Source organism: Eretmochelys imbricata, chromosome 10, assembly GCF_965152235.1.
Source record: "Eretmochelys imbricata isolate rEreImb1 chromosome 10, rEreImb1.hap1, whole genome shotgun sequence".
Lineage (NCBI taxonomy): Eukaryota > Metazoa > Chordata > Testudines > Cheloniidae > Eretmochelys > Eretmochelys imbricata.
Window position 1 is genome coordinate 8,175,518 of NC_135581.1, and position 25,612 is coordinate 8,201,129.

At 50.2% G+C, this 25,612-nt stretch overlaps 1 protein-coding gene across 1 annotated transcript in view; it reads right to left on the reverse strand.

The window, feature by feature from the left end:
• MPRIP (myosin phosphatase Rho interacting protein) overlaps positions 1 to 25,612 on the reverse strand; it is a 163,459-nt gene that overhangs the window by 113,418 nt on the left and 24,429 nt on the right. The window lies entirely within an intron of this gene.

Below are 25,612 nucleotides of genomic sequence, written 5' to 3' on the forward strand. Positions count from 1 at the left end.
GAAAAGAGACAACTAAGGGGGGATATGATAGAAATCTATAAAATCATGAAAAGTGTGAAAAAAAAGTGTTATTCACCCCTTCAAATAACACAAAAACCCAGGGTCACCCAATGGAATTCACAGGCAGCAGATTTAAAACAAACGAAAGGAAGCGTTTCACACAATGCACAGTCAACCTGTGGAACTCAGTGCCAGGAGATGTTATGAAGGCCAAAAGTTAATTGGGTTAAAAAAGAGAATTAGATACATTCATGGAGGATAAGTCCATCAATGGCTATAAGCCAAGATAGTCAGGGACAACTCCATGCTCTGGGCGTCCTTAAACCTTTGACTGCCGGAAGCTAGGAATGGATGACCAGAGATGAATCAGCTGATAATTGCCCTGTTCTGTTCACTCCTTCTGAAGCATCTGGTACTGGCCACTGGTGGAAGACAAGATGCAGGGCTAGATGGACCATAGGAATGGCCATATTGGGTCAGATCAATGTTCTCATCCCCAGACCTGCGACCCTCCAGGACCCCACCAGACATGGACTCCATGCGGGCCAGCGGGAGAAGAGACCAGCCCCCCAACCCAAGCAGATACCGCAGCAGACAGGTAGATGCTGAGTGATGGAGGGGCTGCTGCCACCCCTACCTCTCCTGGGGGGAGTAGAGACCACCTGCTGCCACTTCTGGGAATAAAAAGGGCCCCGCCATTACACCGAGTGGGTGCAGGGCCATGGTGAAGGGTTGGGGCTGAGACAAGGGGTGCCCCTGGGGCATGGTGTACCCAGGGTGCTGAATTACTTTAATGACACCCCTCCTCCCCACAAAACATCGTCTGTTTCAGCACATTCACTGAGACACACAATCGGGCCAGGAGATCACTGCATACTGGCTTCTACCTTCCTTAGGAAACATCAACACAAGTGTTCAGATACTATTCACAAATCACTTCTTTTCTGGGAGGCGTGGCTGGAAGGCTGGGAGGAGCGTGCTCTCCCCGACAGGTCAGGACACCCCTCAGGTAGCCTAAAGGGTGGTGAGGGAATGCCAAGAGCTTCAGGGGAACAGATGCTCGCACATCTGTAGCAACAGAGCATCAGAACAGAAAACCAGGAGCCCTTTTCAAAAAGCAGCAGATATATAGGGCAACACAGAGATGTGTGCCAAAAAAGACAACACATTCTTGCTGATACTGGAGAGGACATGACTCACCAACACCACATTTGACACACCCACCCACAGACTGTAGAGTAGAGACACCCAGGTCCCATACGCCCCTCTCCTCACCCCACGCTAGCTCACTGGCCTTATCCAGAAGAAACCATAGTGGGTAACCCTTTAAAGGGACAGGAGTTTTATAAAGAGACTTGGCCCTCCAGAGACAAGAGACAAAGCGTGGCCAGGTTTATATGCAACACAGGGATCCATTTTTGGACCACAAAAGGAGCATAAGCCACTTACAGCTCCAATCTAACCAGGGAGACAGTGTGACCCAGTGGATAGAGCACACTGGACTGGGACTCAGGAGACTTGAGTTCTAGTCACGGCTCTGCCACTGGCCTGCTGGGTGACCGTGGGCAAGTCACTTCACCTCTGTGCCTCAGTTTCGCCATCTGTAAAATGGGAATAATGATATTGACCTCATTTGTCAAGCACGTAGATATCTAGTGACTACAACCGTTTGTGTGCAGATCGTGAAATTGATGCTTACTAACATTTACTGATAAAAAACTAATCCTTCCAAACCTATTCATAAAACATAGGGCAGGCAAAAACATCTGTGTGTTAAAACCAGGGTTTTTAAACCTGACAGTGTCCCTTTAACTCTAATAGAAACTTTTACCTTTCACATAATCTGATGAATAATTTATGTCTGGAAAACCACAAATATAACATTCACTAATGGTTACCATAACACAGAAATGAAGACTCTGAATAAGTGATTTATTAAACCCAAGCCATGCTGTAGCTTGAACAGAGTACGCAGTTTGGCTTTCATATCCAAAAGCGAGAATGAAAATTTTTCATTAGTAAACTACAAAAGGAACCATAAGGAGTCAGTGATTTTTTTAAAAAAATCACAGTGATTTAAACCAAGTCGACTTATCACACAGACACGGGACAGAGGAAGTGGCTTGATCTGGGCAGTCATTTTGCAATCCCACCTTCTATTTCCTACCACCTCCAAGCACCCAAACTCCCGCCAGCGTCAAACACGAAGGGCTTCTGGGCCTTCCCCCATTTCTGCTTCCCTGACAGCAGCCACTACGCGTGAACTATTGAATCAGTTCAGAAACTGAGATGTTGCCGATGCATATCTCCCTTTGAATAGGAAATAAAATGATACAGACATCATCACTGTGCTCTCCCTCTCTGGGCAGAAAAAGGGATCTCATTTCTAAAAGGCTCAGAATGAAGCAGAGAGCGAGACAGCATTTCCAAAGGGAAAAAGGGGAGGGGAAAAAACCCCAAACCCTGCCTTTGTTCAGCCTGGAGATCTGCCATCCTCCCGGCTCCCCCCCAGCACAGTATTTAACGCAATAAATGCTGCTCTCTCCCCTCAAAGAGAAAATAAATGTGACAGGGGATCCTTTCTTTGCCCAAGCTGACAGGATCTTTCCCCTTCCTTCAGGGATGAGGACAAAGGCTCGGAGGGGGAAGCTACTCCTTTGTCACATGTTCCTGCTGTCAGAGTTTTAGCTTCACATTATTAACATTTGATGTGGGAATGGAGTTCAGCTCCCAGGCCTCTGCCCCTCCCCGCTCAGTGTAGGCCTTAGAGTCTGTGGGAAGCCCACAACCTCAGAGCTTGCCTTAGGCTCCTGCAGTTTTCTCAGGCATTCCAAAATTTGGACATCCCCTCTCTTGTGCCCTCCCCCTCCCCGAATCTTGGACGCCTGCCTAATTGAGTATTTATTTATCTCTCCATTTTCCCAGCTCTATGTACACACACAGAGGCCCAGAATGGTCAAGGCCTACAAATACTCCCAGAGCCTCCCAAAAAACTAAAGGGGGCTGCCCCCCCCTTCTAGACCCAAGGGAAATGGAGAGGATGTTGGAAAATGCGTGGCTGGGGGGAGGAGCAGAATGGGGGTGACAGGAAAGGGAGATGCGAAGGATTTGTGAACCGTCCACTAGGGAAATTAAAAATAGCTGTGTCAAATGAGCAGTTGTAAGTGTCACAAACGGGGTTTTGAGAGGAGCCAGCTGCAACCTATTCACTACCCCTGCTAGTCAGCAGTTTGTCTAGTGGATACCCCCACACACTCCCCCTTCTCCCTTTCTTCCCATCCCAAAAGATAGTCACATGTATCCAATTCATGTATATTAAGTGTCAATGATGAGCAAACGTGGCCTCCGAAAGGCACTTTTAAATTTAAATAAAGTTTGCATCGCAATTAACCCACCCCCTCCTCCTCCTGTTGGATCAATCACTTACTCCTGGGAGAATTCTGCACCACATCACATGCGCAGAATTCATGTCCCCCGCAGATTTCTTTGCTTCCCCACAGAAAAATGACTTTCTGACAGGAAAGCTGCAAGAGTGGTCACGCACCCCTCCCTAGTAGGGCAGGCAAATCATTTCAGGCAGCTGGAGCAGTCGGAGGAAAGGTAAATCACCCCGGGGCTGGGGACACCCCAGCCAGTGGCTCCTACCCTGCACTGGAATCAGCTGCTAGTTTCAGCTGGGCTGCAGAGGACAGGACTTCCTCTTCCCCTGCAAGGTGTCAGACTCACCCACAGAAACCTGTCCCAGCTGCATGAAGCTCAGCATCCTGCCCTGCTTCTTGCTTCCTCCCCTGCTTCCTGCCCCCTCAGCTGCGGGGGTAGGGGTCACTGTACAGGGGGCTGCTCCCCCATCCACTCAACCACCCTGCATCTAGACCTCCCATACCCAGACATCCCCACCAAGCCTCACACCGTACACCCAGAACCCCCCTAGCCCTCCATAACCCGAACCCCACCCCACTGAACCTCAACCCCTGCATCTAGAGCCCCCCTGAACCCAGACCCTCTGCCTCCAGACCTCCACCCCTGCACCCAGACCGCCCCCCACTGAGCTCCCTGCACTCAAACACCCACCCTAATGAACCCCACCACCCTAAACCACCCTGAGCCCCCACATCCAGACCCGACCATCACTAACCTCCAACTAGATGCACCCAGACTCCCCACTGAGCCCCTAGCACCCAGACACCCCCCCCACACTGAGCCCCGAGCACATTCACCTGGAAGCCCCTGCAGAGTCCCATTGCCCCTACACCTGGAACCCCCCCAATGAGCCTATGTACATCCAGATCCCCACACACAGACCCCCCACTGAGCTGCCTGCACCCTGACTGTCCCACACAGAACCTCTCACCCCACACCTGGATCCCTCCACACTGAGCCCTTTCATACTTGGATCCAGCCTGCTTGAGCCTGCCCGCCCCACACCTGGTGCACCTAGCGCAGACGGGCAGGGCCTGGGGTGTTTCTGGGGCAGGCTCAGGTCTTGTGCTGTGTCAGGGTCTGGTGCAGCCTTACCGCTGAGTCTGTGTCCTGGGGCAGAGGGAGGGGGGTGCATGGCCTGTGCTCCCCACTGCCATGCTGGAGCCTCCACATTCATTTATTGACAAAACTTAGAGTTTTGCAGAATTCTAAAATATTGTGCACAGAATTTTAAATATTTTGGCGCAAAATTCCCTCAGGAGTAATCACTGAAGACCACTGCATTTTGCAACAGTAATTTCCATTTTCCCAGCCCAGGATATCTATCATGGGGTTACAACTCCCCAGCGCTCTCCATTGTAGACAGGACCCACAATGCCAAAGGAGACAGGACCACGCCAGCCAAGGGAACATGGTTTCTTAAATGCTTCCATTTTCAAATGGGAAGCAGACGCTATCAACAGCTACAAGCCTCCAAAACAGAGGTAGCCGGAGATTCAGCAGAGCTGGAAGGCAATGAAGAAGGCTGTTTCCGCACAGATGAGCTTAGCTTGCTGGGAACAGTAGGGAGCAATGTAGAGGGGAAGCTGCCAAATGCCCTCTTGGAATCTCATTTTCCCTACTCATGCATCTGCCCCTTCGCCCAAGGATCTGACCTTGAAGTTTTCAAAGTCATTTCGATGCAGCTGTTCTGCAGCACGGATGGGAGAACATCGAGGCCGGGTTAAGTCACTCCAGCGCTGGGCTTCCCCCCAGTTTTACACGGCAAGCAGGTCGCTGATGAATGGACAAGCAATGAATGGTGCCCGTTGTATTCATTTTCTTGCTTCTCCCTCCTTAAGCGTACTCCAGTAAAACAGCCTTTCCATTTTTTTCTTTACGATCACTTATTGTTCCTATCACTCGGACTTAGCCAGACAGACACCAACCAACAGCTGGGCCATGCCCAAGTGATATCTTCTATTAGAACATTAGCCTGCTCTAGTATCTTCACTACCCTGCTTACTCAACTGGGGGTGGGGAATGGAGACTTCAGGTTCTCTCATGGAAACCGGTTTGACCCCTTGTCAGTTGTGTCTGCTTGTAGAGGCTGGAGGGCATGGGAGTGGAGCAGAGTTTTCTCATTTGTTTTATTCTGCCTTTCTCCCACTTATATTGCAATAGCGCCTGAAGCAAAACCGGGCCTGTGCCTTGTTGTGTTCAGTGCTGTAGAGACTGATAGTAAACAACAGTCCTTGCCCCAAAGAGCCACCCGAGGAAAGCTGCACACACACACCCCACCCCCCAATTACCTGAGCCATTACCACCAGCTCTGAAATTTCCACTGGCAATAAATGCCTTTTAAGTGGCTTCATTTCTTCCACTTAAAGAATATATACAATTTTTTAAACAAATGGCTGCTTAATTATTCTGATGTCCAGGGAGTCTGATTAGAAAGTTCAGGTTTTCAAAATCCTTAAGACTTTATTCAGTGCATCAAAGACCCACTTTTCCAAACAAAATCATTATTCAGTCCCCTTGAAAAAGGCTTGTGATGGAAACAAAAATATATCCATTGTAGCTCACACACTTTCCCTACTAAGCTAAAAGGGAAGAGGAAATAAGAACACAGCTATTTTAACCTGTTGCTATTCCTCCCACCACTGTAACAGTAGTCTGCTTTGAAACTTGCCATACAGAAGACAACAAAAGGCTGAATTGTTTTCAGGAAGTAAGACTGGGCCAAATCATCAAAGCATCCCATTAATTAGGAGGTGGTTAGATAAACTGCTTTCTCCCAATTCCGGACTTTTCCTGTAGTCTTCCGTTAAACCAGTGAAATCTCCTCCTATAGATTAATTTGTAAGATACTTGAGTTTCTAGATAGTGCTTCAAATGCTAGACAATTCTTTTGTTAGTCAGGGAAGTGAAGGGTAACTTTTCCAACTGAAGCTAGAGATGGAGAATTTGAGAAAGTAAAAATATACCTGTCCGAGAGAGAATTTGGCCAAAACATTAAGATTAATTCACCTACACTTACTACATTCCAATGGATCTTTAAGAGACTACAGAAAGCTCAGGGCCTGGAATTAAATCTCACGATACAGACGGAGTATCAGAGCAGATGCTTATAAAGAAAACAGCAGCTGCAGTGACATGGGCATCTAATAAATCCAGTCATGTTGGGTTTCAGGGCTAGAGCTCTACCTTCCTGAAATAGCTGTTTGCTGCTGAAGTTTTACCCACTGACTGGTAAAGGAATCACCAGAAATGAAGGAGGTTAGTGGTCCATTTATTCCAGCATCTGTCTGCAAAAGCGGTCAGCACCAGATGCTTTAGAGGAAAGTGCCAGGAACCCTGCAGTCAGCAGTTATGAGATACATACTCCAGGGTAGTCTCCTGTTAACTCCCAATAGTTAAAGATTGGCTTACACTCTGAGGTATGAAGGCTTATAACCGTCCAAAGGTGTTTAAAAAAATATTTACTATAAACAACTTTGGATATGCTCATTAGCCATATTAATGGCTAATCTTTTCTTATCCTGCTAAACTCTTAGTTTCAATTACATCTTGTGGCAATGAGTTCCACAGGCTACCTAAGCACTGCATGAAAAATATTTCCTTCTGCCTATTCTGAATTTGCCACCTTTGAATATCATTGAACCCTTGTCCTTGTGTTAGGCGACAAGGAGAACAGATCCTCCCAATTTGCTTTTTCCTCTTCATTATTATATTTTTATGTCCCCTCTTACTACTCCTAATCATTCTCAGCACCTGTCAAATTCTGCTGTACTCATAGAATATCAGGGTTGGAAGAGACCTCAGGACGTCATCTAGTCCAACCCCCTGCTCAAAGCAGGACCAATCCCCAACTAAATCATCCCAGCCAGGGCTTTGTCAAGCCAGGCCTTAAAAAACCTCTAAGGAAGGAGATTCCACCACCTCCCTAGGTAACCCATTCCAGTGCTTATGGGTGAAAAAGTTTTTCCTTATATCCAACCTAGATCTCCCTCACTGCAACTTGAGACCATTACTCCTTGTTCTGTCATCTGCTACCACTGAGAACAGTCTAGATCCATCCTCTTTGGAACCCCCTTTCAGATAGTTGAAAGCAGCTATCAAATCCCCCCTCATTCTTCTCTTCTGCAGACTAAGATTTGAGATGAGGTGACTACAACAGCCAGCACATCGTATTATTCCATGTGAGGCCTTAACATGGATTTGTACAATAGCATAATATTTTCCATCTCATTCCTTATGTATCTGATCATTTTGAGTGCTGCTGCACACAGAATCAAAAGTGTTGAGCGGAAAGGGACTTCAGCAGGTCATCTAGACCATCTCTGCCGTGCTGAGGCAGGATTAAGAACCATCCCTTGAGCAAAGGTCCTCAATGAGCTCTCCACAATAATGACCAGGAATTTTTCCCTGAGTTGATACTATTAACATAGAACCCAGTAACGTATTGGAATACGTTAAGTTATTCTGCGTTACTTACTCTGTATTTGAATGGAGGCTGGAAGTTGCAGAGAGAGTCAGCTCAGTACAGGCAGAGCTTGTTGAAGTGACAAATCACTACCGGACAGTAGCATCCTCCTCTGCATAAAGCGAGAGAATATATTCTCCATTTTTTGGACAGGGGAGAATTAAACTGGAGAAGCCTAGGAGTCCAGAAAGCAAGTCTATCTGATGCAAGCCATGAAACAAGAAGTAGGCAGTGGATAAAAGCCCCCAAGTTGTAGGGATCCTGGAGGGCCCAGTGAATTACCGTACAGAGATCTGACCCTTTCTCACAGCCACTACAGTCAAGCCCTTTTGTTTCAGCTTGTTTTAAATGTGAAACATGCTTTGAGTCAAGCCAAAAGCTTTTATGCTAAACAGAAACTGAAAGTATGAGATCTGGCAACTGTAAGCAGCAGGAAAACCAAGCTGCATGGCAAAAGCAACTTACAAGGGACACTCAGTTGTAGCAATTTTTGGACAAAGCTTTCAAGCTTTGTATTTCCTCAAAAGACTGGGAGGAGGGCGCTGGGAAATGTTTAGATGGTGAAATGTCTGGAAAAAATAAGGATGGACAGACTAAAACCTTTACGGCTTGTTTTTAATCCCCTCTAAAGAGTTTTCTTTCTGTGCCAGGACTGAAGAAAACTGCTTTGATCTAAAAACTCAAACACAAATTCTTGGGTTCTTAAAAGAAAAATTGTGGACGAGGCATCATGATGCATACAAGAATGATAATGAGAATTAACAGTGCAGCTCGGCTTACAGCGACATTTTTAAATCTGCTCTTCTAAATAAAAGGGTTGTTTTTTCATTAATTATGTATCTCTATAGGTTACAGTCTCTCTCAGGGTGTATTTAACCCTTGAGCATCATTGTTAACCTCTTTATCTTCTCCAATTCTTCAGTATTCTTTCCGGTGACACAATGCCCCAAACAGTGTGCAGGACTCCAGATGTGACCCGCTAGCCCTTTGATCATTGCCAGAACTCCCTCTTCCAAGCCGGCCTCTGTTCTTCTATTTATACATCCATCCCAGTGATCCATTTACTTTCCTAACTGCTGCCAGACGCTGAGCTGGCCTGGTTTTTCCCTCTGGGCTCTTCAGACCCAGTGTCCAACCTGCCCTCCCACTTTCAGGTCATCGGCAAACATGGGTAGAGAGGTTGGTTTGATTGTACTTATATTGGCACTATTGAAAACAGCCTGATTTACAAGCTGAGCTACTGTGCTTTAAGTGTGGGATACAGATTCATTGGGCACGAACGGCTAGAGATGGGACTCCTGTGGGAGTCTCTCTTGCATGAGACTTCAATAGGGGCACAGCTGGCTTGAAACATGACGACCATGCTCTACAAGCAGCCATCAAGACAAACGGCATAGAAAGAAAGTGAAACATTCCCTAGAAGCATCTACCAAGTTGGAAGATTTGGAACCAAGAGGACAAAAACCAAAGCTAAGAAAGGACCATGCAGAGCCTGGTCTGTTGGTGCAGAGGACTCATAACTTGGGAAACTCACGACCAAAGGAAGTAAGAGAAGCTGCAACTGTTAGCATGTTCAAAATTGTCCTCCCTGGCACGTCGATTGCTTGGTTGATCTACAGAGCACATCACTAATCCACACAACGCTCCAAAGAGGTAGCTGAGTGTTATTGTGTGCCAGACTCCAATCTCCTGAACCCTTCTGTAAAATGGGGATAACACATCCTGTTTTGTTAAGATCTTGGAAGTCTCAAATGAAGGTGTTACACACCCAATTCCATTTTCAGGAAGAGTGGTGATGTGATGTCACACAGCAAGTAAGGGGGACAGCTAGGAACACAACCCAGGTCCCCCACTCCCAGCTCATGCTCTAGGCCACTGCCTGCCCTGCAACAGTGTTAAAGGACAGCTAGAAAATTATATTGCACAGGAGACAAACAGGCCACACTAAGTTCACGCCCAGATGTTAATTCCATTCCTCCTCGGAGCAACATGGCCCACTCTCCTCCTCCATCTACATCAGCCCAAGCATGGACAGTTCATTACTTAACAGGCTATTCACAGCAGAACCTTCCCAGAGTGGATATCAGGTACCTGCTTACAGTTTAGGGCATCCCCCATCCCCTGTTGCTCCTGGATTTGTTCTGCAGGTCACGGACGCATCCACCACCGAAACAATGGTGACTCACCTTGACAAAGCTGACAATCAAATCCTCTCCTACAGCAGGTTCCCAGGCAGCTACAGAAAAGGACGCTTATATGGCAGGAGGAAACCCCAGGGAAGCATGTCACCTGCCCCCTTCACCGCAGTTAACATGATGGTGTCACCATCACTGCAGAGGGCTGAATAAAAAACTGAGGACATGCCTTTGCAAGCCACTATTCACACCCAGTGTGTTATAAACTCCAGCTGCATTGTGAAAAAGGGGAGTATTATCTCTACCAGACTGAGGAGTCAGCTACTGCACTGAGGTTATGATTTGCCCAAGAACATGTAGCAAGTCACTAAGAGTCAGGACCCAGAAGCCTCAATTCCCAGTCTCCTGCTTTAACAAACTCACAGATATTAAGATCAGGAGGGACCATTATGATCATCTAGTCTGACCTCCTGCACAATGCAGACCACCGAATCTCACCCACCCACTCCTGCAATAAACCTCTCACCTATGTCTGAGCTATTGAAGTCCTCAGATCATGGTTTAAAGACTTGAAGGTGCAGAGAATCCTCCAGCAAGTGACCTGTGCCCCATGCTACAGAGGAAGGCAAAAAAACCCCAGGGCCTCTTCCAATCTGCCCTGGAGGAAAATTCCTTCCCGATCCCAAATATGGCGATCAGCTGAACCCTGAGCATGTGGGCAAGATTCACCAGCCAGATACCCAGGAAAGACTTTTCTATAGTAACTCAGATCCCACCCCATCTAACATTCCATCACAGGCCACTGGGCCTATTTACCATGAATAGTTAAAGATCAATTAATTGCCAAAATCATGTAATCCCATCATACCATCTCCTCTATAAACTTATCGAGTTTAATCTTGAAGCCAGATAGGTCTTTTGCCCCCACTGCTTCCCTTGGAAGGCTGTTTCAGAACTTCACTCCTCTGATGGTTAGAAACCTTCATCTAATTTCAAGTCTAAACTTCCTGATGGCCAGTTTATATCCATTTGTTCTTGTATCCACATTGGTACCGAGCTTAAATAATTCCTCTCCCTCTCTGGTATTTATCCCTCTGATATATTTACAGAGAGCAATCCTATCTCCCGTCAGCCTTCTTTTGGTTAGGCTAAACAAGCCAAGCTCCTTTAGTCTCCTTTCATAAGGCAGGTTTTCCATTCCTCGGATCATCCTAGTAGCCCTTCTCTGTACCTGTTCCAGTTTGAATTCATCCTTCTTAAACATGGGAGACCAGAACTGCACACAGTATTCCAGGTGAGGTCTCACCAGTGCCTTGTATAACGGTACTAACACCTCCTTATCTCTACTGGAAATACCTTGCCTGATGCACCCCAAGACCGCATTAGCTTTTTTCATGGCTGTATCACATCGGTGGCTCATAGTCATCCTGTGGTCAACCAATACTCTAAGGTCCTTCTCCTCCTCCATTACTTCTAATTGATGCATCCCCAGTTTGTAACTAAAATTCTTGTTATTAATCCATAAATGCATGACCTTACACTTCTTACTATTAAATTTCATCCTATTACTATTACTCCAGTTTACAAGGTCATCCAAATTCTCCTGTATGATATCCTGGTCCTTCTCTAAATTGGCAATACCTCCCAGCTTTGTATCATCTGCAAACTTTATTAGCACACTCCCGCTTTTTGTGCCGAGGTCAGTAATAAAAAGATTAAATAAGATTGGCCCCAAAACCGATCCTTGAGGAACTCCACTGGTAACCTCCCTCCAGCCTGACAGTTCACCTTTCAGTATGACCAGCTGTAGTCTTCCCTTTAACCAATTCCTTATCCACCTTTCAATTTTCATATTGATCCCCATCTTTTCCAATTTAACTAATAATTCCCCATGTGGCACCGTCACAGCCAGATCAGACACCTTTCCAGATAGGGGTAAGGAAATTAGCCACCCTCTCCGTGCAGGTGAAGGAGGAAGAGGAATGAACCATACATCACTTGTCTCCTCTCTTTGCAAGCCAGTAGGAATTACAATGATATTCCCATTCAGCAATGATCTATTTATAAAGAGATCTAGACACCTAATTATAGGCAGCAATCACACAGAGCTGGCGTAACTAGTTACCAATTTCCACTGCGGGCCTGGCAACCCCAGCACCTCATCCACGGGATTGTACACACGGCCCTTAAACCCACTGCCCCTAGGAGTGCTCTATGCACTGCAGACGGCAGTGAGGTTTAATCTGGGGTGTGCAGAGTATTTCACAAGGAAGTTTAGTGTTTACACAGCACTGGACAGGTGTCAGGTTCCAGTGGACTTTGGGCAAGTCACCGTACCTGAGGCCAGTCCACACTATGAGACAGTCGAAAACCCTATAGGAAACAGTTTATAGTACTGCATCTGGGACAGCCGTTGCAAAACGGATTGGGGTTCGTCCCCTTGTCTGCCTTCTCAGGTCATCTCATCTGTCCTCTCCCGGCCAGGGCCGGACTATACCATACAGTCTGTTCTCCAGGCCCACGCTCTGCCCTCGCTAGTTTGACATGTCATAAGCAATGGGACCGCTGGCGCTCTTCTTGGGCGGCTAATCACAGCCTAACAGACTTTTCCCTGAGGGGGATTCGATATCCAGCCTAAATTTCCCTTTGCTCAATTACATCCCATTATTCCTAATTACACCTTCATGGACCACTCTAAACTAATCTTCTCCCTCCTCCCCTGCTATTTAGACCTTACAAGTACTTGGAGCCAGTTATCCGCTCCACATTTAATGGGCACTTAACCAAACCCTGCCACCCTGGAGTTTCCCGGTCAATCCTTGCAGATTATTAATCCCGTTTGCAGCCCCTCTAGTTGATGGTGCCCCAAACCATACAGAGCATTCCAGCTGCAGTTTGACCAGCCCCCTAGAAAGACAACCGCCTCCACACGTACAGCTCAAAAGCCAGGCCTTTGCTTGCAGGGACCTGATCTACAGCCATTTTGGCTGGACTGTGGCCCTAGGAAAACAAGAGCGTTAGGGAGCCGGGGTGAACGCAGGTGCTAGTGAACGATTAATCTAGGGAGGAAAGCAGAGGAAATGATCAACTGCTGCCACTTAGAGTGGCACCAGCATCTGGCCAAGGGACCGGGGAAGAGAGATTCACCCACACAGACTCCTGATGCTGCAGAGGTTCCTTTCCCCTGCAGAATCTCCCCGTCACTCCAAGAAGCCGGATTCACAAGCAATAAGTCATCCATCTTCCCCCTCCCATCCCCCCCAAAATGATTAATCTTTAGTGGTTTCCATCCTTTGCATCATCTGGCCCAGCGTGTAGGCTTATAAACGGCATGAGCAAGCTAACACTGAGGGATAATCACTGTGGCCGCTTTAGCATGGGAACAGGACTGAGCAATTGTTCAAGAACAAACCCCCCTCCCTCCCGCAGCTGCAGAAAGGGGTTGTGGGGTGGGGGGGGGGGGAGAGAAGAGAAGAAGGCAGCATGGGGGTGGTGGTGAAGTCAGCACAACCTCTGCATATGCCCAAGTTTTCGACCAAGGAATTTCTGCATGTCTGAACAAGCTCTGTATACCCAGGGCTGCGGAGTCGGGAGCACCACGCTGGCAAGCTCACCGAACAGATTTAGTTTGAGATAAAAAGGGGGAGGGGACTGTCTGAGTTTTATTTCCCACAACCTGCACAAGCTTTATTTGTACTGATCACTCAACATGGCTGGAGTGATTTGCAAGAGCGACGTTCGGCTTTAAACGAAAAGCCACAGAACCCTGTGCAGTAAGTATAGTGGTCTCAGCCCAGGTCCCCCAGGACAGGTGTCTCTGTCCCCAAAAGATAAATAGAAAGTCATCCTCATGAAGAGTAAGCATGTACTGTCCCAGGATTGACTGGGGCATGGAGACCAAGCTGCGCTCTCATTCATCCAGAACAGAGCATATGCTCTCCGCCTCCCTGCTGCACCAGCAATCACCTGACAAAAGCATTAAATCTACACCAGTCACTTGGCACACCAAAAATAGAGAGACTGCAACAGAGCATCGTTCCAGGGCTCCACAACATCATGTGTATTTGGTGCTGGAGCAGGGCCGTGCCGACAGCCCTGGAGAGCAGTGCCAGCAATTTGTCCGCAGCACGAGGGCACGCCTTTCCCAACACCACACCTTGCCTGCTCTCCTTTACCCTGCCTTGCACGGATTCTTCATGGGGCGGGAGGAATTCGCCCTACGTGCCCCGACATGCACATGCCATCCTTGGCCTCTCCACTGACAATGGCAGCCAGGCCCAGTTACAAACATCTCCCGCTTGGAACATTTTGGCTTCCTCACAAGGCCTTGTTTCCCAAACAGGCCTTGAGGCGGTTCCGCAGTAGCGGCCAGCCGTCCTCCCACAGTTCACTCAATCTCATCGGCGTCCTCTCTGCACCAGCAGCATCGTTTCTGGCCCGGAAAATCCACATGGGACTTGTTAGCTGGTTTGCAATCCACAGGCTGGACCTGCTGTCTCAGAGCTGCTCCAGGACGGGTCATCAGAGCGGCCTACGAGGACAGCCATGCAGCAAGAAGACCAAGCAGGAGCTAACCAGAGCGTAGTTGGAGTCTAGCCCAGGAGAAGTGCTTGGAACAAAAAGTAGGGCTGAGCCTGGGGCAGGGGAGGCAAGGTGCCATTTCCTCCCAGGTCCAGGCCTGCATTTGGAAGACAGTCCTCAAGGCAAGTCCTGAGAGCATTACTTGGGTCTCACAACGAGAGAAGCGCCACCAACAACCAATCCCAGAGGTGAGAGCGTCCTTCTGTGTGCAGCCTCTTCCCTCCAAACCTCAGTGCAGCGAGCAGTCCTGCCCTGTGGTTATAGCTGGCACGCTGACACTGTTATTATACCATGGAAGCCTCTCAAGTTCACCGCGCTAAAGCCTGGGAGATGAATGGGTTGGTGCGCCTGGGTCAAAGCTGGTGGCACACTCCACATCAAGTGGCGATGCGGATTTTACTTAAAGCCTGCAGCCATGAATCTGCAGGTGCGTGCTCTTTGTAACCTGTAGATCACGACACCCAGAATTAGGCTTTATTTAAAATAAAAAAAAAAAAATCAACAGCCCCATTCTGATACAGAGCCACAAGAGATCCAGCAGCCACAGGGTCAGACAGAGGATGCTTTGAAAGACATGTTGTGGCCCCGTCACCAACAATGAGACCATTACATAACTGGTGGCCTTTTAGCGCAGAGACAGAACTGTCTTGAACCACCAGAGAGACAGGCAGAAGTTTTAAAATCTACATGCCATGCCGGCATGCAAATCCACAAAGCCACTCCAATCCCACAGCTATTGGCTCCTTCAACTTACTTTCCAGCTGAATTTGCTGGACTTCGAAAAGAACAAGTTGCAATTTATACCTGGTCAAATTTCAGGAGTGCACTTGAAAAAAAAAAAAAAAAAAAAAAAAAAAAAGGTAACAGAATTGGAGCAGGAAGGCCAGGGCATGAGTCAGAGGAATCAGAGCACCCAAAACATTACGATTCCACACAGCCAATCCAACCAGAAGGTCACTAGTTCGGGCACTCATCTTTGTATGGCACGTGGCTAGAGATGCTGCAAGGGGTTGATTCCAGAATTGCTTAGCTATGTTTCACGGTCTTCCCCGACTTACTAAGCTACAGCCATAACAGGACAGTCCACTGGGCCAGAGAGCGCATTTGCGATGAATCACCCAGATAACACACACACTCTTGGGTCTCCCCTTGCCAGCCCACCCTACATCAGCCAGCATGCTGGCTTCTTGCTTTACTGAAGTCCACTATGAAACTCATCCTATAAAACAAAAACACATCCGGATCTGAGAAGGGGCCTTATGGAGCGTGCGTTATATCTGTCAGACTGACAGATCTTCGAGAGAGAGCAGTCACCCATCAGAGAAGGTCCCCAAGCCACGCAGAGCCAGCAGCCATGGGAGTTTTAGACCCTTGCAGTGAAATGTTTGACACGTCACACAAGCGAACAATAATTTACCAACCATCCTGGTGGATTCTCCATCACTGCCAATTTTCAAATCAAGGTGGGATGTTTTTCTAGCAGATCTGCTCTAGGAATTAGTCTGAGGAAGTTCCATGACCTGCATTATGCCGGAAGTCAGATGAGATGATCACAATGGTCCCTTCTGGCCTTGGAATCTATAAGCCTTGCTACAACCTTGACAGTTATATTCACCCTTTGATAAAGGTGAAGCACCAAACTGGTCTTGTCTCAAAACACACCTTTTGTGTCTGGGGACCTGGGTCACCAGAGGGAAGGCTTTTGATGGCCACATCAACCACTGGTGGTCACCAGACTATGTTACAAAACCAGTGCAAAACGGAGCAGGACTACATTTCTGGAACAGAGCCACCTTAAACTAGCCCATGTCACCCCATCTCCAATCCCACTCATTAAACAGGAGAACAATCATGCCTTCATTTTTGGTTGTGCCCATGATGGAAGTGAAGAACATGCAACAGTACCAGCCAAAGTGGGGCACAGCAAGGTCAGGCACCATGCTAGCTTCCCTCATGCAACCAAGTCAATGCCCTTCCAACCCTGACCCGTAAGCCGTGTGCTATTCTCGTCCTAAGCAGACACAGCCAACCAATGCTGAAATCAGTGGTAGGTGTTATGAGGAGGCCAGAAGGCCATTAAGGCTCAATTTTCACTTTGTGATTCCAGCTCAGGTCTGCAGGAGAGCAGAGGCCAAGCACACACTGTCCCACTGCAATGCCATTCCCTGTTGGGAGCTCACAAGAGACAAAGAATTGGGGGCCAGCCAGCCACCCCCCTGGAGGATCAGACATTCTTCTCTTCAGTCAAGTCTAATTACAGCTTGTCCACATTCAGCTGCTGCTGCAAGGCGGAGTATTTCCACTTGTTTTGCCTCCTAGCTAGGCCAGTTGTCAGAGCTTCAGTGCCAAAGAGTGTACTCTCGAGACAACACCATTTCTAAAAGCAGTGCCTTCCCACCCCAACACACACGTCCTGTCCCGCAGACAGCCGTCATATGGTATTTCGGTCTCTACACAGTGGATTAAAAGAGAAGATTCCTAAGGTAAGTGCCAGTTGAACAAATCACCAACATTTTCAACAAGCAGCCCAGCCTAACGAATGCATCCTGAGAACTGTGGGAGAACCATAGCGGACATCCTGGCATGTACGCTACCTGCTCTCCACCCCCCATACCCTTCGCACCCCCAGCCCCAAAACAAAGATCATGGTCAGCCGTTCCGAATACAGGCCGATGTCTCATTAAGAGCTGACCCTAGCTCCGAAACAGATGTGCCCTTTGCTGCAGGAAGGTCACTAGGAGTGTACTTTGCAAAAAGCTCCTCTGTCAAGAGGCTGGATAAATAACTCAGCTCCCTAAGAACAAAAAGCGAGTGATCCAAAACAAAGCGATCGGGACTTCTTTCCCCCAAACCAAGCGTGAGGTCAGCCGTCACCTTCTGTAAGTAACGGCTCCTCTCGCATTTGCAACCGCCCCTCCCCCTCCACCCCCCACACTTCTAAGAAGAGCAGAAATTGCCAAAGCCACAAAATTCATGTCTAGAAGGTTCAAGTTAGCACAACTCAATACAGTCCTGCAACTGCTTGGGAGGTCTCAGTCCAGCTGCTAGTGGGTCCCACTCGTCCCACAGCTGCTGCGTTCCTTGGGAGCCCCTAAGTGCCAGTCCAGCTAAGGAAGCCCCCAGGGGATAATAAAAACACACGAGGGGCAAAGTGGGGCAGATTAGGCCCTACGCGGAGGGCCTGGAGGTGTCGGAGACAGGCATGATCAAGCTACCTCCATTATCCACCTACAAATCCCTCCTGAAAACTCCCCTTTGCCAGGAGGCCTATGAAAAACTTGACAATTGCTCTCAGCACACCAGCTGCCTTGCCGAGACTATCGCACTGAACAAAACTATCCTGTTGTTTCCTTGAGTCTGTCTGTATCCATCTGTTGTCTCTTATCTCATACTTTGATTGAAAGCCGCTTGGGGGCAGAGACCATCTTTTTGTTCAGGGTTTGTACAGCCCCTAGCGTAACAGGGCCCAGGGCCATGACTAGGGCTCCCAGGGGCTGCGGTAATACAAACAAACAGCAGCACTGGCCTCACAGACAAAGGGGGAGGGGGCCAGGTGGAGGCCCAGGGAGGGGAATCCAATACACACCACCAAGGTTTCTACCCACGTGCTTGGGAGACGCTCGAAGGGCAGCTGGCTGAGGCCAGGCAACAAAGCAGGAGAGAACAGGGTGTGTAGCAGGTTAAACAGAGAAATGCTTTACAGCAGCGAGTTAACCAGCTCTCTCAGTGATGAGGGTTATGAACACCACAGTACCTGCACCTTTCACAGCAACTCATGGACCTTACCCTGGGCATGCATGTGAGGGGAGAGCTACCCTGCCCTGGCTTTGCAGCCATCTTTTTCTCTACGGAGCACATGTGCGAAGCTGACCCCCTCCCCAGGTCACTGCTGCGGAGGAGAGACAAAGCACCTCAGAACATGTCACGATCCAGGGCTGCAACACCACAGCATCACCCGCAAGCATCTGCTTCTCTTTGCCAATGAGCCGCCCACTTTTCGGGTTCTTTTCCCTTCCTGCGGGAGCCTCATCTGGACTCAGTTACCGGCTCCATAGCCGGCAGCTCCTTAATTTGCTGAATACTTCAATGGTGAGGTTGGAGGCCACATTGCATCAGCTTCCTCCCAAAGCAGGTTGCTCCCACGGCCGGGCTAGCACCTCTGGGTTCCAAGGATCTCACCAGATCCCTCCATTACCCCGGGAATCCAGTGCCTGGGGCTAGTCAAAGGGTCCTAACAGGCAAGTGGGAGCAGGTCTGATAATGCTAGCCCACCTCCATGCACGGGTTGCCTGCAGCCAGGATGCAAAACCATCGCCAGGGTATCACCCCAGCCAACAAGCCTGCGGTGCTGCAAACCAGTCCTGTGTACACGGGTCACCCGTGTGTTACCTACAGGGTGCACTTTGCGGGGAGGAAGGGGAAACGAGGGATGTTAGAAGGACCCAACCACCCACACACACATGAATCCGGTCCTTGGAAAGGCTTTAGAGGAGGGAATCTGCACAGGCCATCAATGAATCTAAACAACTTCTGCAATGGGGGGATGGCTCCAGGTTGAGAACAGGAGTCTCAACTGCCCCTGGAGCATCTGCCTCGAGGCTAAGGGCAGCACAATCTCTGCTTTCTCAAGCACCAAGCAGCTAAGGAGAACAACCCCTCCCCCCATCCTCCCTGCCTCAGCCCTGCAACAAGCAGGTCTGGCTCAGTGCAGCTGCAATCCTGCTATAAACAAGCTACATCTGGAGGCCTTGATACAGCTTCGATCATTTACTCTGCTTGGGGGGCCAGTGAGCACGGACCTCATCTTTTGGTGGGTTTGGTTTTTTTGTAAGCGACTCCTGATCCTTTGAGATTCTGGCCCTGCTTCCAACCCCCCTTGCCTACGTTCCCCTGAGCTGTGCCAAGTTCTGCTGAATGAAAGACAGCACCTTTGTGTTGCCCTTGTTTCCCGCTTGGGCCCGTTCCAAGCCTGGCTGCTGGAGAGAGGAGCTGGAATCTCCAACCACTGTTGCCGACTGAGGTTCCTCCTTCCTCTCCCCTACAGCCAGGGAAAAGATGGGCCTTGGCCGAGCCTTGGGGAACAAGGAGGAAAAAACCCACCTGACTAATGAAGGAAGCTAATTCTGCCCCCTTCTCACACTCATGCCAGTCTCACTGCACACAGGTGGGGGGCTTGGGTTCAAAATCCAAGCGACATTCGTAGCTCCCCACGCAGAGGAACTCCAGGACACAGCTGGTGATGGAGTCTGGGAATCACCTAAGACTACACGAAACTTACCAAAGAACCACAGCAAGTCTGATAGACCTGCACTCCTTGGGGACCCCACTCTCTGTTTGCCTTCTCCCCTTTGCCCTCCCCCGCAACTCCAGCCAACCCTCGCAGAGCATCAGTAAAGCCAGAGGTATGTTAGAAGGACCAGTTCAGGTTCTGATTCAGCAGAGAACTTACAGTAAAGCACCTGCTTATGTGCTTTGCTGAATCGGGGACTTCAGCCCTAGTACTTCATTTCCCATTTGCACAGTCCCTCTTCAGCTCACACCAGATTTTCCTGGTTACTTGGAAGACAGAATCCACCCAGATGAGCCTGGGATCCTGGCTTAAACACCAAGAGAGCTTGCATAGACAAGGAGAGTTTATTTTCCTCACCACGGTTTTTACTGATAGGTGTGAGCTAGTGGCCTTATGGTATAAAGGAAGGGGAAACAGCCCAGCCCACGAGACACAGCAAAATAAGTGACTGTCAAAAGCAGCAAAGAATAAAATGAGGAACCCACGTGCAATCTGTCTCTCTTGAGCTAAGTAAGGAGCTAGAAGCTCCAGCCTGTGGCTTAGCCAGAGGCCTCCAAGGAATGATGCTTCACGCTCAGTCCCATGTATCTGACTCAAAGGGGTTCGGTGCGCCCCCCACAAAGCTACTGTCCGAGCAACCAAGCAAAGAGCCTTTTCTGGCAATACCCTGCAAGAATGAGTTGCACAGGACAGGGGACTCAATGGAAACTTCCACTGCGATGCACGGGATTTACCCAGCACGACCTGCAGAAAATCCTTGCAGGAATTATCTGAGCCCATTGTAAACATGCCTCCCAGCACGCAAGACAGACAAAACCAGACCAAGAGCTCAGCATGTACTGACTCCCAGATAACCCAGCTCTGATCCACGGAGGATAAATCTGCCTCTGGAACGAGGGCTCCAGGGTTACATGAACCCCCGTAGTTTCCAGGACGGGCCAGCTCAGAACAAGCTCACTTTGGCACTGGTGCGACTGGAGTGAGAAGGAAGGGGAGGGGAGTCAGGGTCCCCTTGTTCCTCGGAGTCCATGCGCTAACAGATCTGGCATTGGATCCCAAAGGTTCAGGGACTGGCCGTTCTGCAAACACAACTCCCCCAGGGTCAAGCAGAGGATGCTCAGCATGAGGTTTTCCCATACTCTGCACAGGGAGAAAGATCACCCTCTTCTTCCATATCTCCTCCCTGCCTTTAGACCTTGGCGTACCAGATAAATAACCCCTTTGTCTCCTCTTGGCCATGGCTTTGTCCTGAGACAGAAAGTCCCTCTGCTCCACAATCCCTGCAAAATATCCACCAGCCAGGCTGCGAGTCAAGCCCCAAACCACCTTCTCTCACACCGGAACACCCACCTGACCAGTGCATGCAGAGACTCCAATTAACTGGAGGGGGCGCTGTGCAGCAGGCCAAGAGGTCTGCCCATGTTTGTTCACCCAGGTGAGCAGAGGAGAGAGACAGTCGGCAGGAGATCCTAGCAGAGCTGCAGTTGGCCCATAGCTCTCCCCACCACAGCTGTGTCCAGCGGTCACGCTCAGACCAGGCAGGATGGCAATCACCGGGCAGCCACCTACAGGCTCTTGCATTGAAGCGGCGATACCTTTAAATCAGTCTGAATGCCAGCCAGGGTGCAGAGGGGTTACTCTTTGGGAAAGGCTGGCGGGGTATTTTTGCAGAACATGTCAGAACAAGCTGGAGGGTGGGCTCTGAACCAGCCAGGGCAGGGGAGAAGAGAGAGGACTACCTCCTTCTGCTGACCTCAGGGGGTTTGGAACATCACATCCCAGATGTGGGGCAAGACACAGCCCCTTCACCCAGAATCAAGGTCTCCCATCAAGAACCCCCCATCGTAGGGCTCCCCCTCTCCCCACTGCGTGGCAGCTGAGAGCCTGGAGGAATACAGCCCTCTGTCTACATCACAGAGTCACAGCTACAGGCCCCACCATTTAGCAGGTAGCACTGTGATTGCTCAGACCCCATGGTAAGCGATGCTGCCCTAGCCACACCAAAGGCACTCAGCCAGCACGCTCTGTCCATGGGGCAGAGCAATCACCACTAGGTTCCTACTGCTCCCTTTGACACTTGCTCGCTGTACTGCCGGCATCATCAGAGCTTTCCATGCTGGACACAGACCTCCCAGGGGTGCTCCTCCTGCTGCAAAGCCTAAAACTGAAGACTGAGCCCCAGAGCCTGACCAGACACTGCAGGGGGAGACACCCCCCCGCACCATGTTGGGGCCACCAAGCAAGACATGAATGTTCAACATAAAAAAAAGCTGCCTCTTCTAGAGCGCTTTTCAACTATAGATCTTTTCTAAGGAGTATCCCCACCTGCATTTTACAGATGGGGAAACTGAGGCACAGAGGAGTGAAGTGACTTGTCCAAGGTCAAGCACCAGGCCAGTGGCAGAGCTGGAAATAGAACCTAGGAGCCCTAGGCCAGTGCTCTGTCCACTGCCAAGGCTGATCCTCATTCTCAGGACGCGTTAGCAGAGCAATCCGAAGGCTAAAGTAATCTTCCACAGACCTGGAGCTCACCCCACTCCGGAGAGAAGAGACATTACGCACACTGCTGAAAGTAAGGGTCTGGGGCAGATTCCATTAGGCACCATCGGTCAGTTTTAAGGAACTCCGTCATAGAATAAGAGCAGGATCAGGAGTTCATGCCGAGTTGGCGCCTTCGCCTCTAGCCCTTCCTCTGCTCCTGCAAAGAGGGAGGTTTTAGAACTGGGAGAGAGCAGGAAAGCCAGCCAGTCAAAGAACCGATAAGACACTTGCATGTGGGAAGCTGTCTTGGGTCTGCGCAGAGGGATCCAGCTTACCCATAGACCCAGACTTCTATTACACACATTCACATGCATTTCCCTCGCTTTCTACTTGTTTGTTTTTCCATCTTTTCCCTTTAAGCTCTGCCAGCCCACGAGGTACCTGGGGAATTGTGGTTTGACCTCTTTGCCCTTCATCAAGCACTGTTCCCCTGCAGCATAGGGCGGCCTGGGCCACCAGCACTTCCAGTTAGCAATTGCACACCCAATTCCCTTCAGCACCTGAATGCAGGAGTTCAGACCTACCATCCTCCTGCACAGGCGCGAGGGGCAGCAAGGGTCAGGACAGGGCACAGAGTTGGGAGTCAGCAGTTCTGTTCCTGACTGGCTGGGTGACCTCTGAGCAGGTCACGCCACCCCTCTGTGCCTCAGTTTCCCATGCTCTTTGCAAAGAGGGCTGCTTGTTCAGCCTGTGGTTGCAACCAACTCCCATGACTAAAGAGCATTCCTCTTTGGCTAGAGCCACTAACACAGCAATGGGAAGGGAACCCCAGTCATCTCAGGCCAAGCATGTTAAACCTCATATGGGGAAGAGTGCCCGAAAAGGTGAGCTCTGATGGACCACGCTGGTTAGAGTGGGCCAGTCCCTGCCACACAGATAAGGAGCCTCATTCAGGCCTCAGCTACTCAGAACTTAAGCTAGCTGCAACAGAGCAAACCCTTAGCAAACGGTGTAAACCAGGACGTGTACGTGTGCAAATCAGAGTAGGCTGCACTGGTGCAAGTTACACCGGACCGGTGTAAACAGTGTTTGCACCAGCACAGTTAACATTGGAAGCTGAAGCCCTAATACAGACGAAGCCTCAGTTACGTGGACTCTCTTAAGCATCCCAGCGAGCGTGGGGCTGCATCTTGCTCCCAGGAAACCAGCATGGGCGACCCTCAGCCCTACATGAGCTCTCGAGACACCAACACCACCAAGAAATTCAGAGACTACACACCTTGCAGCATAGCCACTAGGCCATGCTGCCACCAGCAGCGCCAGCCCACTGGGATCACCCCTATACAGGGCCTATGGAAATAAACCAGCCTCGATACAGCTTTTAAAGGCCTTCTGAATAGGCCAGCGGAGCCACTAAGCAAGCAGAGAGTTTCCCAGCATCCCCCTAATCCTCCCTCCTGGGCCCTGGGTCTTCCTAGGATTTGGTCTCTTCTCTATAAGCCAGCAGAGCATAGCCTTCCGTTTGTATCCCCCCTGACATATTACCCCAGCCAGGTTGCCGAGATACTAAAAATGTATTGCAAGGCTCTGCTGCTCCTGCCTGAGCAGTGTAAATTATTTAGGGGACTTGGATCAACCCCCAGAAGAGAAGAGAAAGAGAGCGAGACAGAGACCCGCTTTGGAAATTGCGTCCTTTGTTTTCACATGCAGGCTCAAATTCTTGCAAATAATTGCCCTGGGGATGTCCCGACATGGAACGAGGGGGCGTTGGCAGGGAAGCCATTCAAGGACAGCGCCCCATGGGTGGGGAGGTGAAGTGTCTGCAGGGAGTGTGGAATGCAAGGCCCATTCCCCAGAAGGGCAGGGAAACGCCAGCTCAGAGCTATTGCAGCCACAGGGAGCTAACACTAAGCAGCAATTCAGGGTCGGGCGAAGAGCCCAGTTTGCAGACAGCAAGTGGGGCACAGGCAGGCTCAGAGCACGGATCCGCTCCCTCTGGGTACAAGCCATCGTGTAAAAGCACGTCACCCAGCCCACTCTGCCCCGGGGCAGGGGAGAGCTGGGAAGCTAAAAGGCGCCCTCCACCCCAGACACACAGTGTGACTGAGCCTCTCACACACTCCCCCAGACCCGGCCCCACGACATGCATGTACTTGCACACACCGCCCCAACACGCCTGCCTTTGCACAGCCCTGTCGCACACACTCACACACCCCCCCCCAGAACACCTCCCCCTTGGAACAGGAAAGCGCTAGGCCCAGCACAGGGAGACATAAAACCCTCGGGCTTGTTTAACTCTGGAGGATAAAAGCCGCAGCCCCAGCCAATCATGCCGGAGCTGGCCAAACGACCCAGAGCTGCAGCTCCGCTCGCACAAGAGCGGGTTTTCATGGTGAATGGAGCCCTGCCGCCCAGATCACAGGAATCCAAGTCCCTGCGAAGGAGAGAGAAGCAGGGAAACGTCCCAACTGACCTACTTTTTCTGGGCACTGCTACAGAAGGGTCTGATGCTTCACAGCCACAATCCTCCAACAGCCCAAAACACCCAGCAAGGAAACCAAGAGACTCTAGGAACAGGAAGGATCCCTGGAACGGGGCCATGCTGTCTCAGTCCAGGCCTCCTGGGGCGACCCATTCCCCTCCCGCCAGCCGGAGAGCAGGCACTGCACATTTCCCACGTGCCTCCAACATTTGGGATCATGGTGGGGGGTGGGCACACCATCCCTTTCCCATTGCCCTTGTGAGAACCTGAGGCACACACGCTTCCCCTCCACGGGCAGAGCTCCCGTTTGAGCCAGCCCCTCCTCCTACCCAGTAAGGGACCTGCCGGTCAGCAGCAATGGCTTCAGGCCTGAAGGGGCCAAGGCTGGAATCTCTAGGGCCAGGCCAGACACTGACTGTGATACACCCTGACCAAGCTAGACTTGACGCTTCAGGCCCTGCCTCAGGGACCCGTTTCCGCCAAGGCCAGCCCCGCACCAAAGCCCAGCACAGCCACTCTGCTCCTCAGGCCCCCAGGCTGTGTGGCACAGGGCTGTTTGCCACGCTCTGCAACTGTCTGGCAAAGCCTGGCCTCATGCCAGCCATACCCAACGCCGCTCCCGGCGATCACAGTCCTCAGTGCGCCAGCCGCCACGGGCTTCGCTCAGCCGCCACAGGGCGGGCTGCGGCCCGTTTCCAGCCCTCCATCTCAGCAGCACGGAGGAGGCAGCCAGCACACCAGGGAAATAAACAGGGAGC